The sequence below is a fragment of the Triticum urartu genome, chromosome 7, assembly GCF_003073215.2.
Source record: "Triticum urartu cultivar G1812 chromosome 7, Tu2.1, whole genome shotgun sequence".
Taxonomy (NCBI): domain Eukaryota; kingdom Viridiplantae; phylum Streptophyta; class Magnoliopsida; order Poales; family Poaceae; genus Triticum; species Triticum urartu.
This window is the reverse complement of record NC_053028.1, coordinates 35,324,378-35,342,818: the sequence shown is the minus strand read 5'-3', so window position 1 is coordinate 35,342,818 and position 18,441 is coordinate 35,324,378. Positions and strand designations below refer to the sequence as shown.

Below are 18,441 nucleotides of genomic sequence, written 5' to 3'. Positions count from 1 at the left end.
TCTCTCCCTCGTTGCTAGATGACTCCATAGATTGATCTTGGTGATGTGTAGAAAATTTTAAAATTCTGCTACGTTCCCCAACACTTTGTTGTCCTTGACATTTTGGTGTGTAGTGCCGTGATTGGGTCTCTGGACTTGACCTCTTTTGCCCATGCATGAGCCACAATGTCTTCAAAGTCTGGGCAATTTAGCTAGTGGTTCTCAAAACGGAATGCTTTGTGAGGGGCTGCATCCATTCGTTTGAGCACAAGCGGGTAATGGTCTCATATATTTGTTGAGGCAGGAGACAGTTGATAGTGGGGATACGCCGCTTCCCACTCGCCGGACACTATGACCCGGTCGATCTTGGTGAGGGTTACATTCTCGCGCTCGCTGGACCAAGTAAATCTTCTCCCAAACAGCGGAAACTCAATCAATTCCAAGTCATCAATGGCTGCTCTAAACCTGCCCATCATCCACCTGTTGATGTTGTTGTTGCTTTTGTCACTTGCTCGGGTGATCATATTGAAGTCTCCCATCATCATTCATTGCGGCAGCATATGATGCTTGATTCTCTTCAGCTCATCAATGAAGCAGACCTTGTCCGCCTCCAATTGTGGCCCATAAACGCCGGTAATCGACCAGCAAACTCCATCAGCCCTTCTCCTAATTGTCCTAGAGATCGAGAATTCACCGGCCGCTAGGGGCTCTGCCGCAATCTCGTAGTCGTCGGAGCATGCAATGAGAATACCCCCCCCCCCTTGAGCCAACAGCCGGTAGTGAGATGAAGTTATCGGCGAAGCGCAGCCCCAGTGTGTCCACCACAATGCTTCGAGCCATGACACTGATCTTCGTCTCTTGAAGACAGACAACACTACACTTAAGCTCAGCATCAAAAATCTAAATCGCCCTTCTCTTCGCTGGGTTGCTTAGGCCCCTCACATTCCAATCAAGAAAGAACAATCCATAAAACAAACTGGGCCAACTCGGGTACAGAACAAGCAATCCAACGCACAGAGTACAATCGATGACTAGTCATCCCAAAGGAAACAGATCCTTGACTCCAACACCCCTCCCAACACCTAACAGCCAAGCACATTAGCAGCTCTAACATAGGAAACTAACCAGGGCACGCAATGAGCAGAACTCTGATAGACAACATTCAGGTACAGACAACCGGCCCTGACTTCCACGCCGCTCTCTGGCCGCTAGAAGCATCGAGCAGGGCTTCAACCGCGGCGATAAATTTCCCAGGCAGTGGCTTCTTGTACATCTCCATGTACCTCTGGAGCTCAGCCTTCAACGCTGCCACCTGTGGCGCGTCCCCCGCCCAGATGTCACTCTTCTTCAGCAGCACCATTTGGACCTTGTCCATAGTAGACCACCCCGCAGTTGGTTTAGCCGCCAGCCGGCCGCTACTTCTCTTGGAGGGCTTCACTGCCGGCCGTCCTTCCAGCTCGCAGGCGGCCACCGGGTTTGCCAGCAGGGCCGCCGCCGGGGGGGAGGAGCAGCTTATGAGGAACGAGAGAAGTGGATCCGTCGGTCCGTCCACTGGCTCGCCCCGCACCACAAGATCACGACCCTCATCCTGGGCCGCATCTGGTTGACCGGCCATGGCCAAGGCCCCGGGCTGTGGTGGGCTTCGCTCCTCGCACCGCCACGGTCTAGCGCCCCCTCGATAAGGGCCAGGCCCTCACAAGCCGGGCTCGTGCGCGGCGAGTGCGGCCCAAACGCCACCACCTCCGCAGTCGCCGCATCTCCATCTTGCCGAGTGGGTGCCGCCACATGGGTGGAGGCCCCCACGCGCTCCGCCCTCTGGTCCATCGGTGGCAGATCGGCAGCGCCAATGGGCACACTTGCGTGCAAATGGCCATGCACGTCGCCCGCTTCCCCGATGCTGGAAACAGCTTCTTCGCCGAGTGCAATGAGAACTCGGCGAAGGCCAATATCATCTCGACAAATGGTTTGCTGAGTATTCCTTATGTCGGCTAGTCGGAAGCATTTCTCTACCGTTGCACATGCCCTTGTATTTCCAGGACCGAAGGTGGGTGTAGTTTTTTTTCTCAAATAAGATTTATCGATTTTTACTGAGGCAGCAAAACCAAAACCTATGCAAATATAAACGAGATATGCACCCAGCCACAAATCGAGATCATCAACAAAATTGGATTCCATTGAAATCCAATCGCTAAGACGCCCTCCATGGCTACTAGGTAAGTCATTGTTGTGAGCTCTGACGTGTTAAAAAAAATACAAAAATTGCGCGCTCTGACTTTTGTGGCGACCCACTTAGTTTTGAAGATTTCAGATTTTCAAGCATGAGCACGTGAGGAGGCATATCATCTCAAGATTTGACTTGTAAGGCCTTGACTTAGTCTCCTGCATTCCGTAGTTTCTAATATGAAGCATGCACGCGTAGGTCTGCCGTCAGCCCGATCACGCGCACAGCCTACTGTCTATCTCCCCAGCTGCAGTTGCATTATACCTATTGAAGTATATAATCCTGACCCCGAGGCACCGGCCCCGACTGCACCGGAGAATCTTATGAGTTGCCGACTTGATCTGTTCTATACTTGTATTCCAAGAGCATCTTGACTAAATCTTGCTTGATACTTGTCGCCCTTCATATGACAGTTCGGCTACTTACGTTGCTAGTATGGCAATCAGGGTCAACGCTCGCCATTAACCCAACTTGCTGTGGTGACTAACCATACCATATAAGGATATCCTTGAGGCCCTCGATCACAACGGCCAGCAACAACAACTTACGTAGTCTTTCCATCGATTAGCTTGAACCAGTTGGCAGCAGCAATGACGGTGCGTGTCAGTGTGCTCGTGGTGGGCATCCTCTGCCTGCTGGCGATGTCGACGTCGGCGCAATACCCGTCGTCCCCAAGCTCCCCGGATTCGTATCCATCCCCGGGCTCATATACCCGTCTCCGGGCTCCCCGGACGGCAACGAGGGGGATGGGGAGGCCGTCCCCCCTAGGAACGTGACCAGCAAGGATACCGATGGGAAGCGGCCGGGGTGCACGAGCACCTGTCCCGGCCGCTGCCCCCAGCAGTGCATCGTCCTCTGCCCTGACTGCAAGACATTCTGCCGTACGTATTGTTTAATTTGATCTTTTTGAAGTTCTCTTTAATTTTGGATTTGTTTGTTGGGTATCGGGTTTGCGATGAAATAGTATAATATAATGCATGTGCTGGTGAAAACAGACGATGAGGTAAAGCCGGCGAAGCCTGTGCCTCCACCGGCCATGTTCGTGTTCGGAGACGGGGTGTTGGACGTCGGCAACAACGCATACTTGCCCAATGTCGAAACGAATGAGGGGCACCCCCCTCAAGTCTCCCAATCTAGCAGCGGCAGGTTCAGCTGACACCGTCGGTACGTGCGTGACAAACCCATGATACACCCTTTTTCTAGAAAAAGGAGGATATCACAGGCCTCTGCATTAACATATCATACGGCTACTCGTCGATCATCCATGATTGATGGGCTGTTTCGTTTCATGGTGTCCAGCAACATCTATCGGCTTCCAGCAGAGCCCTCCAGCTTACATGTCGTTGAACGGTGGGCTCAACATGTGGGGAGCCAACTACGCCTCAGCGGGTTCCGGTTTCAAAATATCCACTGTAAGTCAACTCATTGCACACTAAATCTGCACTTGTGCGAAATTACCAACATTTGAAATGAGAGATGCATGCAGAATGGAGAGCGGTCCATCTCGTTGCCGAAGCAGCTTGAGCACTTCAAGGCGACAAGGTCCCAGATGGAGGCCAAGCTGGGTGGCGACGCCAAAGTCCGCGAGCTCCTCTCCAAGTCCTTCTTCCTAATTGGCACCGGTGGCCAGGACCTCGATCCAAGATGGAACGTTGAGTCCGGATATCCACGGTCACAGACCGAGCTCCAGGAGCTCATCACTCTCTACGGGGAAGCCATCTCGTCCCTTTCTATCTATGATACTAATAAGGATTACTCCTATTAATCTTCTCTGTACCATTTTCTACAACCAAAATTAGTTTTGTGCCCGGTGCCTCCCGCAACGGACCAAGAAAATTATCTTGATGACCGCAAACACACGGTTCGAACCATGGGGGCCATGGTTAAGCATGACTTAGCACCATTTGCACCCGAGTGATCACATCAAAATAGCTTACTACTATCGCCCTTCAATAAGGTTACCAGAAATAGCTGCAGAAACAAACTGAAGCCACAAATCTAGAAACAGGAAATAAATACACGATGCAAATACTAAGTGAGACGATGAGTAATAAAATGTTTTAGGTCAATAACTATTTTAACATGCAAATATATACTATGTAAAGCAAGTTAGAGGGTGAAGCTCAAACTAGACTGAACCGGCCGGGTTGGTTCTTCGATTTTTAAAGAAACTCGATCATTCCAAGTTTCTTAACAATCAACTTATGACACATCAAGGACCAAATTTCGTAGAACCAACATTTTGGTTCATTTCTTTGCATAAGTGAACATAACTAACGTTGGTTCACATCACGATTGGCAATTATATTTTGAAATTTTGTCTGCCAGCAATTCCTTTTTTCCATCTGTTTTTCACAAGCAATAGAAGCAAAAGAATAGTAGTACCATCATATGAACTCCTCTCAAGAAATTAATAATAATTATAACAGTAGTAAGAATATCATTATCATGCCATCACATTGATTAGAGACCCTTCAACGACTTGTTTGGATTGCAGGAATTTGAAAAACATAGGAATATGGAAAAAGTAAATTGAGATGTGATGCACTATAAATTTTAATGTGATTTCAAAACACATTAATTTGTGGCCTTTGGACGGTGCATAAGAAATAAACACATGAATATTGGAGGACCGGGGAGAGAGAGTACAGGGAGAAAATGTAAGTATATTGCACTTCTCTACATCAAAATAAAATGAGCTTTTGAGCTCATGTCGAGTCTCACATAGAATCGGGGGCATACCAATGGATTTTGTAGGAATTTAGTAGTCACATCCCATAATTCAAAGGCATTTCAAGAAAAAAAATCCTCCAATATTCTTATAAAAGTCCTACAACCAAAGAGGCCCTAAGTTATTTTGGTTTCATTCGTTAATACAAGCCCCGAGGGCACGAACGGAATTTCAAAATTATTTTATGTTCTCAAAAAATAATGACCATCAGGTAACAAATTTTTGTTTTGTTTAATATCCGTTATTTCAGTTCATGTCCCCGACTCTTGATTAATATGCCCATCAACATTTGTGGGGTGAGAAGCTCAAATTGGCTCAAAAACCAATCGCCTACTATCTTCTAGTTTTATAATGTAGTTTATCCTTGGTGTGGTGGAATGTGATGTTGATGTTTGTTCTGTCTGTCATATACCAATGATCCCAATTTTACTTTTCTTGCAATTGTATAACACTCGTTGTCTTTCTCAAAACCGGGTAATGAAAATTGGAAGTGCATCTAATCCTCTTGGTGGATTTTGATAATTAATATCAGCATATCTCAATGAACTAATGCATTAACTAGCTTATCTCAAGAGAAGTTCCAGCAGGTTGCAACAAAGGGATTGAAAGGTGAACCCCAAAAAATTGCATGAAGACAAGTGTTTGACCAAGCCAAGGAATTAGATTTTACATTTATGAATTTAAGATCACATTGCAAGTGTATCGTGCTAGCATCTTGAAGCACTACGGGGGCGCTTCAGATTATCTAGCCGAGGAGTGAATACTTTGGCACTAACAAATGGTGTGGGAGGAAAAATATTGATATATTTTGGATAGACAATTGGACAGCCATCTTTTGGGATCGGTCGGATGTAGAAACTTATTGAACATCCGATGCTTTTTTGGTTGTGATTGCATCTATTTATATATATGCTAGATTGCTATTGATCTACATACGCATGTCAAATGAAGTAAATCCGACCTAGGGCGAACATTTGGAGCACCGATTTGGACGGGCGGCATCTCTACTGTCGTCCACGAACAGGTTCGTTCAAGCATCTCCGTTGACATTTGGTGTGTCTGATTTAATGCAAGCCATTTTGTTATCTCCTTCCCCTGACAATAAAAAAAGATTCAATCTCTCACAAAGAGCGCTTATTTTTTGGTTAGTCCTGGAGTGAGAGAGCTAGTTGTTTGGCTTCCTTGACTCCGCGCGTCTGCCGCAAACCGGATGCAAAGCTAGTGGAGGTTTGTGGTAGTTCGGACCTCTGCCACGTAGAACTAGATGCAAAACCCCACCCGCAGCCCGCGTCTTTCTCACTCTGTCCCGTCCCCTTGCTTTATATCGGCTCCATCCCAGGCCGACACAGCCGCTGTACTCCCTTCGTCCAACTGTAATTTCAAACTACTCTGCTATCACAACTTTGCCAAATACTCCCTCCGCCCCGAATTACTTGTCATGAAAATGGATGTATCTAGACGTATTAATTCCGGACGGAGGGAGTAGCATAGAGCAGCTCACAAATCTCCAAGAATTAAAAATTCCGGCCTGCCTTTACCTGAAGCCGTGGTTATAAGCAGAAGAGGACAAGACGAAGCTTGCTCACATAGTACAAAAGGCATGTGCCCTGCCATATATATAATTATATATGTTATATAATTATTCCTATTAATTTTGCGTTTGCAACATATTCTGCCATTGGTAGTACCACATATTTTTCTGCTCTTCACTTTGTTGATGAGTTTTCTTTTTTGAGAAACGTCCTTTTCATGTCCTTTCCTCATAATTCTTCTTTTTTGCCCAAATGATAATATATTTTTAGACAAACAGGGAGTCACCCCCGGCTCCATTAATCATAATGAAACCGAACAACCAGCAATATGTGAGCATGTCTCAAAAGCTTAAACAGCTAAGACCAAAGAAGCAAAACAGGGAGACTAACTTTATTTTCTATTTTGGCAGCCTGCCTGTTGTTCTGCCTCAAGCAGGGCTGCCATTTCCTCTCACTGCCGATCTAGCACACTGCGGTGGCCCTTGCTGCCAACGAAGATAAGAACTGATGCTGGCGTAAAGAAAGCGGAGGCGTGAATGAAGATTTAGGCCGCTCGATCGAGTCGGTTGAGCCCACATCCATCTGAATAAAAACTCCATAGTAATTACTAGCACGCAGTTCCGACATACTCCGGTATGTGCCCTGAATTATAAAATGTCGAGCCTATTCCAAGCACACATTTAAGAGTTCAAGGTGCTGGGATATTTGTATGTTCGATTCGGCAGTAGATATCGTGCTACTTTGTTATGTGCTTCCCTTGACGACGAAACTGTGATTCAATCTCTTATAAAGAGCACTTGTCGTTTGGTTATTAGTTTTGGAGTCAGAGAACTAGCAGTTTGGCATCCTTGACTCAGCAAGTAAGTAATAGTTTGAACCTTACACTGACAATTCCATCTCCCATGTAATATATCTTTCTTGTTTTATTGACAGGGAAAATTACTAAACCTAGTTAAACCAACATGGCCTGATAGGGTTTTAAACATAGCTGTAAAGCAGAGCTGAAATAGGTGCAAAATGAGAGACTAATTCCATGCCTTGCTCCAGTAACTAACAAGACTGCTCTTAATTTACCAAGATGTCATCTAGAATGTATCCATCTGCTAATGACTTGATGGAGTCATAGAAATGAGCTATTGCCACTTTTTTAGAACAGATGCAACTGCTTGTAATTCTGAATAATTAGCTTTAGTTACTGTTAAAAACAACCTGTGAAAAATTAAGGATGATAATAATTTGAGTGGATACGAAAGTGTACCGCATTTACCTAATATTCCAAATATAAGTTTCGATGGACAAGAGCGAACAACTTTTACCTTCAATGTTTATGATCTCGTTTTTTCATACTCTAGATCAGAATGCAACATTTAGATTATAGTGTACTGAGTTTTTTTTTGCAAAAAATAGTAATATGAATACTCAATGCAACATAGATTATAGTGTACTGAGTTTTTTTTTTGCAAAAAACAGTAATATGAATACTCATATGTTTATGTGGTGTCAGGGCCCCTCTGTGTTACCTTGCCCCGGGCCCCCGAAATTTCTTGACCGGCCCTGCTCATGAGAGCCGAAATCCCTCGAGGCGACGGGCAAATAGCTCCCATGCGACGTCGTTGGTGTGAACTGTCTCTTATGCGACGTCGTTGGCTGTAATAGCTCTCATGCGACATCTGCGTTGGAAAAAATAGCTCCCATGCGACACACCATTTACGCGGCTAGTTGGCTGTTAGTTAGGCTGAGGTTTGGTTAGGACACTGGGGGTTATGTGCTTTGACTGGTAGGGTCCACCTATGGCCACGTAGACAAGAGTCAACCGTCCACGACTCGACCTGGGACTGTGTGACCGTGCTCGACTCGCCCGTGCTGGACTGGGCGAGCAGCGCCGCCATAAGCATCTTCTCCGGCAGCGGTTTCTTCTCCGCGGTGGTGGAGCGCATTTTTCGGCAGCGGCAGAGCTATTGCGAGGTGAGCCCGAAACCCTAGTCCCACTCCCCAGAATTTTGGGGGATTTGTGGCCTCATGCTGCCCTCTGTTTCTTGGCGATTTAGAATCGGGCTCCATTGGATCCGGGGGTTGTTTCTTCTCCGCGGCCCGGTGGTGGAGCGCCTATCTCTGCAGCGGCTATTGCGAGTGAGTATTTTCCAAACACTACTCCCATTCCACTGAATTTTGGATAAATCTGTGGCCTCATGCTGCCCCTGTTTCTTGGCGTTTTAGAATCTCGATTGGATAGGAGATGGAGCGAGGGCTGGATGAGATGGAGCGAGGAGACAGTGCTTCAAATCGGTAATGCCACCCTCTTTTCTTGGCAATTTAGAATCGAACTCGATTTGGTAGTGACTGTCGCCGCTGCCTGCCATTGACAAAACAGGGGAGGTTCAGGTTCTGCCACCACATTCGCAATTATAGTGGAATTTTTTCCCTGTAAAGCCAAGCTCAGTGATGGCAGTGTCCAAGACATTGATAGAGATACCACCGTGAGGTTGGATGTCGAATTTGCAGATGTTGATCCCCCGGAATTGGAGAGCATGAAGGAGAAGGCCGTGGGCAATTTGGTGAAGAGAATTGGGGAGACTATTGTTTGGGGTCCAGAACAAGAGGTATCTCTGCAACGTTTCGATAACTATAATGGTGAATATGTGAGAATTGAAGATGGAGAATCCATGGTTGCTGAAATTGATCAGCAAGAAGGGTAGGCAAGCAAACAAGTAACATTTTATGCAGAGCTAATTGATCTGCAAACTCATTCCAGAGTTGGTTATGTGCAATCAAAGAGGGCTGCACAGATGGAAGATGATGAGTGGGTTTCACAAAAGAAGATGTTGGCATTGTTGACTGAACCGACTGTAGTAGCTGAAGATACAGGGATTGATGCAGATGGAGAGGAGGGAACCCATGGTGCTAGGAAGATTGTTGTTGACTGGAATGTAGTAGAGTTGAATGAAAAAATAGATTTGGTCATTACACCAATATCTGACATTGATATGGCCGAAATGTTTGGCATTCAAGTTGATGACAAAGATAAGGAGAAGGATGACAGTTCTTTGCCTGCTGAAGGTAACACAGGCCCTAGAAATGCAAATGAGAATTAAGAACAGCTGATGAGAGAGGCTGCAGATGATGTGGATGATGCAGATGATAATGAGCTGGTTTGTTTGTATGACAAAGAGAACCCAGTTATTCAGGTGGGAAAGTTGTGGCCAAGCATGAAGGAGTTTAGGATGTCTTTCAGGACCTATGTAGTGAAAAAAGAGTTTGATGCCAAGACTATGTGGACTGATCGAAAGAAATTTTATGCTCGGTGTAAAGGTTATGATGGTGGTGGCAATCCTTCCAAATGGTACTTGTCTGCCAGACTACAACCTGATGGAAGTACAGTAAGGGTAAATCAAATACCACACCAGCATACATGTATGACCACTTCACAGAGAGTTTCAAAGATGACATCACAGCTTTGGGTTACAGAGAAGATTACTCCTATTTTAGCCAAGACTCCAAACACTACTGCAAAGAGGCTTAAAGTTGACTTGGAGAAGATGTACCCCATCCAGCTGCAATATACCATAGTGTGGAAAGCAAAACACAGGGCCATGAAATCATTGTATGGTGACTGGGAAAATACATTTAGGATGTTGTATAGTTTTAAAGCAGAGGTGGAGAAGAGGTCACCTGGGAGTGTGGTGGAGATAGATACAGAGGTAACAGAGGATGGCAAGGTTTTATTCAGCAAGTTTTTTATGTGTTTGAAGCCTTGCATAGATGGATTCAAAGCAGGTTGTCGTCCATATTTGAGCATAGACTCATCTTTTTTGACTGGAAAGTGGAATGGTCAGTTGGCTGCATGCAATGCTCTAGATGGACACAACTGGATGTTCCCAATTGCAATAGGAATGTTTCAATCAGAGACAGAGGCATCATGGATATGGTTCATGATGCAATTGAAAAGATGCATAGGGCCAGTTTCTCCTTTAGCCATCCACACAGATGCATGTAAAGGGTTGGAAAATGCAGTAAAAAATGTTTTCCCCCATGCTGAGCAGAGAGAGTGCTTTGGACATATGTGGATGAATCTGATAAAAAAATTCAGAGGAGATGAATTTGGGCGCATGTGGCCAGCAGCAAGATCCTACACCAGACAGACACATTCCTATCACCTTGGTAAGATATTGGCATCATGTAGTGATAATGAATTTGCTTCATGGTTGAACACCCACCATTCTCTGTTGTGGTATAGATCAGGTTTTAATACTGCCATAAAATGTGATCATATCAATAACAACTTGGCAGAAAGTTTTAACAACAAAGTGAAGGATTTGAAAGACTTGCATGTGCATGACATGGTGGACCAAATAAGGATCATGATCATGCGTTTGTGGGAGTTGAGAGGAAAAATTGCTAATATTTTGGAAGGGGACAAGCTTCCAGCAGTGGTACAACAAGTGGTCAACAGGAGTAGAAATCTTTCACATCTATCTGTTGAGAAATCTTCCTTGTGGGGTGCTGAAGTTAGAGATACAAAGAGTGGCAAGAGGCATGTGGTAAATACTGAGTTGCATGAGTGCACTTGCCAAGAGTGGCAACACACTGGAAAACCATGTGAGCATTCCATACTTTTTTTGGCATCTAAACCCAGGTTAAATATGCACCCATATTTTCATGAGTATTATTCAGTACAAAAATTCAAAGCTGCACATGCAAGTCCAATTCCTGCACTGACTGGCCAATCTCAGTGGCCTGAGGTGGAAATAGAATTTACCTTGTGTCCCCCTGTCACTAGAAGAAAGGTTGGTTGCCTAAACAGAGCAGATTCAAAGCTTGGTTTGAGAAAGGTGGTTGTAGTAAGAAGGGGAAAAAGGAAAAGGAAAAGAATGATAAGCCCAAAATGGCTCAAAAAGGTAACAAAAATAGGTGCAAGTTGTGTGAGGTACTTGGGCACAGAATTGGTTCATCCAAGTGCATCTACACTCCTCAGAGGCCAAAGTATGTTTATGTTACTGTTTTTGCAAGTTTTTGATTTTGCTACTTGTTCTAGTATCTAACCAAGTCAAATGCTTTATTTTTTTAGGAGGAAGCGTGCAGAAAAAGCCCCACCTCTTGTTGTTGAACAATGCTGGCCAGTGAAAAAAGCAAGACTCAATGGCTATAGACGGAAGAGCACTAAGCAGATAATGTTTGGTGACAAAGATATGGAGCTAACTGAAACTGTTACTACTGAACATGAGCTAAGTGTTTCTGTTTTTGACGATGTTATGCATACTGAATCTGTTTTGCAGATGCTAGGGCAATCTGAAACTGTTGCAGATGAAGCAACTGTTGTGCTGCCATGCGAATCTGCTTTGACAACTGTGTTGCCATGTTTGGAGGTTATGCTGCCAAGTGTTGAGTTGCAAACTGAAGTAGTTGAACAATGTGTGCCATCTACTCAATCTGCAGAAGTGCAAACTGAAGAAGTGGGACATGGTCAGGTGCAAAAGTTGAGGGGGCCTAGTGGAGTTTGCAAGGGGCCAAAAAGCAAGAGCATCAGCATCAACAAACTATGCGCCGTGGAACCAAACGGTGGAAAAAAGCAGAAGAAATCGAGTGGTAGAAAGAAGCAAAAGAAATAGAGTCGAAATCATTCAAATTTGATGTGAAAACTTAAGTTTGTTGTCATTTGATGTGAAAACTTATGTTCTTTCATGTGAAAACTTATGTGCTATGATGTTGATTTGACTTGAAATAAAATTCAAATTTGAACCGACATTCAAATTTGAACCTATCTCCAATATTTTTTGAGTTCATTTGTTTGTTCTGTGATGTTGCATCGTTTTATGTACTACTATGCACTTTAGTTCATAAATCCAACCCTTTTTGTGAAGTCCAACTCATAGTCACTGAAAATGTTGTCCAAACAGGCTCCAAAGTAAGGGAAAACTGCCCCATTTCTAAGCAAGTTTTTTTCGACCTTCTCAAAATCACCCAAAAAAGATTTTCTTAGCTTATATTATACCTATATAGGATCAATACGAAGTCTCACCTTTTTTTGAATAAGTATTCATATTATTTAATTTATTTTTGAAAAAACACCCTTTAATACAAAGTCAGCAATAAAACAAGTTTAAAAATTTTAAATGCAAAAATAACTTCAGATCCTCCTTAGTCACTCTAACATGAAGGTAAGGTGATGTTTTTGATTTTTTTGCATTTTCAAAACCTCAAACCCTCTTCTCACTCCTTTGAACTCTATGCAACCTCAGTCGAGATAGTCCAATTTGTGAAGGTTTTTTCATGCAAAGATCATTAGATCAAGTTTATCATTTTATATCATAACTATGTAACATAAAAAGGCTATATGCGCAGGTTTTTCATTTTTTAGATTTTTTTGAATTAGTTATACACATTTGAATGTTCGGTCAAACCTTTCAAAACCCCGTTGACTGCCTCAAAACCTTGTAACCCTAGCGCCAAACGGCCACCGTCGATCTAACCCTAACGCCAAACTGCGGCCGTCGGATAGGCCTTCTAGAAGGATTCCGCAGGGGCGATCCGTGGGCTCCAATCTGATTGGCCACCGTTTTTTCTCTGACGAACAGATAACGTTGAGCGGGGGAGCATCTAAGTGACCGTTGGGCCGAGCGGATCGGGCCCGGCAGAGCCTGGCGTGCGTGTGCACGGCCGTCGAGAGGGGGGATGGGCTGCATGCGAGAGGGTCAATGACATGTGGGCCATCCCTATCCCATGCATGCCATGCATGCAACGTCGCAGCCTAGCTATTCTTTGCTCGTGAACGCCTAGCCATTTGCATGCGGGCTTGCATGCACGCATCGACGCAGTAAAGCACGGCAGGGGCGCAGCGTATAGGTACGTCGCATCTAAGCTATTTTAACAAATGCATGTTTGAACGAGACGGACGCGTCGGTGGTGCAGCTCCTTTTTCAGTGTCACGCGCGGATGAACGGGCCTGTTTCCCACGCCTGTGCCGCCCGTGCCTCTTTGGATGCTCTGCCCGCCGTTTTTTGAATTAATGCCCGCAATTACTTATGCCAGTGCGAACGGAGAAGAGAAAACGATCGAGAAGGCACCGTGTACACATTGACCACGGCTGCAACGCGGCTATAAAAGGGCACTATTTCCTCATCCCCTCACACTCATCTCTCAAGCCTCCTCCCCTTCTTCTTTTCGAGCCAAATCCACCACTCAAGCCACCATGCAGTTCAACGGCTCTACCTACCGTCGCCCTCGCACCGTGCCGGAGAGGCAGTACCCGGCCGGAGTCGTCGTCGAGAATAGCCTGAGGGTGTGGGCCATCTCTAGGTAGAGGGGCCCTAGAGAGTTGGCTCGCTTCTTCCTCCAAGCCGGGTACCGCCACCTCCCTCCGGGCACTCCGCCCATGTTCCACCTCCACGAGCAGTACGATGGCAACGCCAATGGCTTCGTCATCGGCCTCTACGTCACCTTCACCAACCCCTACGACGCTCACCACCTCCTCGGGGAGGTGTTCTAGTGTGGATGCGAGTTTATCGCGTTCACGACCTACAACATCTTCACCAACTTCCACCACATCTTCCCTCACCCCAACGGCATGCACACCCTCCCCTACCAGATGCCGGAGAACGACGAGTGAGGGGCCCAAGGAGGAGGGGCCAAGGAGTGGCAAGGAGGAGGGGCCAAGGAGTTGTTCAAGGGGTTGTTCAAGTGCGAGTCTTCTATCTATCTAGTTTGTGTTTGTGTTGGTTTGGGCGTGTGTGCCCGTGTCTTCTATATATCTAGTTTTAATTATTTTACTTTCATGTTTTATAAACTATATGTAGTAGGGGGATGCCCCTCTATATGTTCTATCTATCTATGCTACTAGGGTACCCGATGCCCCTCTATCTATCTATATGTTTTTTCGGTCCTAAAGTTTCTCCATTGCATTTTATTTATGTGGCCATGTGTACTAAAAAATGCACTAAAACATGATCCAATCATATAAGTTGTTGTTAGCACGTGTCTAGTTAATTATCTTCCTTTTATGTTTTATGCACTATATGTTGTAAGGGGATGCCCCTCTATGTTGTAAGGAGATGCTACTAGGGGCACACTAGATGTCTTCTTTTTTTGAGAGGGGCACAACCTTTTTCGGTTGAAACACACGAGTAAAAACTTTAAAAACACCATAGCACAAGTCAGAAAAAATATTAAAAAATGGTGCTTGGTTGAAATAAACTAGAACCAAACAATTGCAACTTTTTTGGTTCACAAAGACTGCAAGTTGGACTGCTAACTAGAACCAACATTTTGTTTTAGCCGAAACAACACGGGACCCTACCATCGGACACGATAGCTTACGCATAAAAATAGCTCAAATAATTATCAGATGAGTTATCTCAAAAAAGGTGACTGCAGGAAACTTAAAATTTGTGAAATAACCTAAAGCCGAAAAGATATATCGATGTCAATGACCGTGTGCACTTTTTTTGCACTGGCTACACTTCTTTTATCAATGGGCCTAGATATGTTCTATTCGGCCCTGCCTAACTTCGATATGGGCCTGGCCTTTTTGGGCAACGGGCTGTGGACGAATCTTTTTTTTTCCTTTTCTCCCTCTATCACTGAAACTGAAACTGATGACGAACTGAAGAACTAAAAATACGGGGCCGAAACAGAGTGGAGAGGACATGCTGAATTCGTACAGCCAACACTTTTTATTCAAATATACATATCATTACGATTACAAATGACGCCCAATCTATTCACTTATGACTAATTATCATCACATAAACAAATGCGAGAGCAATTACACAAACATAAAAAAGTCCGGCCATCAGCCCCATCAAATTGCCCTGCTTCTGCAATTCGATGAGTTTCTTCATCTGCTTGTTCAGCTTCTTCAGCTCTGCCGTCACTACTGCATCCCCCACAGTAGCCCCAATGGAATGGGCAGATCCAGGGGCCCCAGATCCAGACGCGCCCGATCCAAACTTGCCCAACTTCTCCGCCTCCAACGGTAAATCGAGCTCCCCTGATGCACCCTCCAGTTGAATCCGCTCTATGTACTCATCTAGCCACTCAAAATGGGTGCATTGCTTCAATTTCTGAAATTGGAAAGATGAACCCTAAATCCCAAATCCGATGAAAAATGGGGAAAAATTGGGCAAATATGAAATTGGGAGACAAAAACCAAAATTGGCATATTGAGAAGTAAAATCTCACATTTCCCTGCTCTGGTTTGCTCTCGCATTTCACGAATTCCCGCCCAAGGTTGCCATTCTTGTCGGTCGTTGTGACTAGCCGCTTCAGGGGTGCGATACATGGGCATGCAGGGCACCTTGTCATGGGCACTGCGCCATAGCGCGGCCATGAGCGGCGGGAGGCTGAAGCGGAGCTCGACATTGCTAGGCCGCGGCCCGGAACGGCGTTGCTGCGCGTCGTCGCCGGAGAAGAAGAACAACAACGGTCGGGGAGGGGGGGGAGGGGGGGAGGATGGGCTCGGGTGCTGCACGGCTCGGGCCACGGCTCGGTGTCCTCTTGTACCAATGCTGACCTGGATAAGTTAGTGGGTCCCACGCAGTGGGTCCTGCTCACCTGACCAATGCTGAGTTGGATAAGTTAGTGGGTCCCATGCTGTGGGTCCCGCTCACCTGATTCGAGTTTTAAACATGTGTCTTTGGATTAGGCAGCAGTGTCGCATGGGAGCTATTTTTCCCAACGCAGATGTCGCATGAAAGTTATTACAGCCAACAACGTCACATGATAGACAATTCACACCAACAACGTCGCATGGGAGCTATTTGCCCCGAGGCGACAGTGGGTTGAAAGTGAGGTAGACGCTCGTGCCGCCGGTTTCGAACGTGTGCTGCCCGTCGGCTCCTTGTGTCCTCCAATGGCTTCCATTGAGGTAGGCTTTGTGGAGGCATGTGTATGGGTTGTAGTCTGTAGAGTTAGTCGTGCGTCGGTGCTCACCAGGTTCATCCTGTGGCAGGTCTTGGAGCATATGCGGTTGACATGTACGCTGGGAGCACGCTAATGGGGGCACATAAAGTGTACGACGGAATGGCTATCACATTGGTGCTTTCCCATCTCACCTTGCCACCACGTGAGCAAAACCACCTACCAGAGCATCAGGGTTGATTTGTTTGGTATTAGAAAGTAGAGGGGATTAAGATCCCGGTTTTAGAGGTCAGGGCCTCAGGGGGCTATGTGGCCAAAATGTAATACTTATAGGGTCATATACACTTTTTTTCTTAAATCTAATAGGTTTCTTCCTCAGTGATATCCCAAATTATCGCACCAAGAAAGATGGCCGCGTCGTCCTGGCCTGCGCTCCCGGCCACCCTGCAGGATGTCCGGGCTGTCGTTGCCAAGGACGTGGAGCTGCACTGGCCTCCATTGGTGCACCGTGCCCAATGTCAGTGCTGGTGTGTACGCACATATATTTCATCCCCAATATTGCTTATTTGATCAACTTCGGGTCTGCAATAGTTTAATCAGCTCTTTTTAGAGATATAGACTAATCAAGTAGCTTAATAACTTGTAATCACTACGGCCAATTAGCTGATGGGAGACAGGGAGAACGATGGTTGAAGAGGCTTAGGCAGTCTGCTGACAAGGAAATGCAATAGTGATTTCGCAAGAGAAATGGAGGTGATGGCTAGGTTCTGGCACGACAATGTTTTCCGCCTCCTTGCTTACTTCAGTGAATGCAATGAGCGGATACTCGTCTATAGCTATATGTCGAACACAGCATGGATCTCTGCTTATACTTCTATATTTTTTCTAGCCTATGCTCAGAATTTGGATCACAGTAGTAAATAGATCATTAGGTTCTCTTCTATAATTGTTGGTTGTTGTTGTTCTGTGCTCCAACACATACGAGCAGCTCATTGTTGCACGGAGATAAGTTTCATGCACATAATTAAAGTTCCGGATAATCAAAGTACAAATTTATAAATACCTTTAGAGGAAGCTTGTATGCTTGACATGCTTGACCATGTAAAAGCTCATGCATGAGTAATTATATCGTCAGGTTATTCTTTTTATCTGCAAGGTGAGCTTCAAAATTCTGTAAACTAGCGTTTCCAATAGTTCAGAGATGCCACTTTACTTTCAGTATTTAGGTGGATGATCTCTGTTTAAATTACTAATACAAGTAATGCACTCCGGCAAGTTCTATTTATTTGTGTCCTTGCTGCCAATAGATGTAATTTCATCGCAAGCACCCAAGTACAGCAGCACTATTGTAGTTCATTATTGTTGGCTTATGCCCTAGAGAGAAAATAATTAGCATTTACCTCTGTGTGCCGGACTGTAGTTGTACCATATGCCTATTGTATCATTTTCATCCTTGATAGATGCAGCGAGTAAATTGTCACTGAAAAATGTTGTGGTTGCAGCGTTTGTTTTGTTAATTCTGCATTCCTTCCTTTATGAGAAAAGTGTTACTTCTGCGTTAGTTATATGTTATGGTTCTCTATGTCCGTTGCTTGTATGGACTTCAGATTGTGCATATGTGGAGAAGCATGTTTGCTCCCAGTGGAGAGGACTTTCAGAAAGACAACTTAGACACTTGCTTTAGCATTCATGATTACTATTTTTGTAAAAATATTCATACGTGTGTTTGAATTGTTTTTAGTAGCTGTCTTTATTACTCTCTCTGATTGAAAAAAAATCGGAGGCTGCCTACAGCAAGTCTCTTTGTCATCAGCGCCTTTCTTTGCTTGGTAGCTCCACATCCAATCTTTCAAGCTACATCCAGATGTAAGAAAGTTACAATTAATCCAGTACTAATAGTTTTGTACGTACGTATATGCGCACTCACCCCTTCTATATACATATGATTCAGGAGCATCTTTCACTAGCATTTTGTTTCATTGCTCCATACAAAATGTATGCAAGTGATGTCTATTTTTTTTCCTTCGTCTAATAAATATACTACAGAAGCATGTGTTAAATAAAAGCTGGTTGGCGTCGTCGCAATTGCCAAATGTGTGTGGACATATTTTTCATGTTCCGCATGT

General features: G+C 45.0%; 1 pseudogene; it reads left to right on the top strand.

Annotated features, from left to right (window-relative positions):
* Nucleotides 1-2,743: 2,743 nt before the first annotated feature.
* LOC125523377 lies at nt 2,744-7,308 on the top strand (annotated as a pseudogene).
* The last annotated feature ends 11,133 nt before the right edge of the window (nt 7,309-18,441 follow it).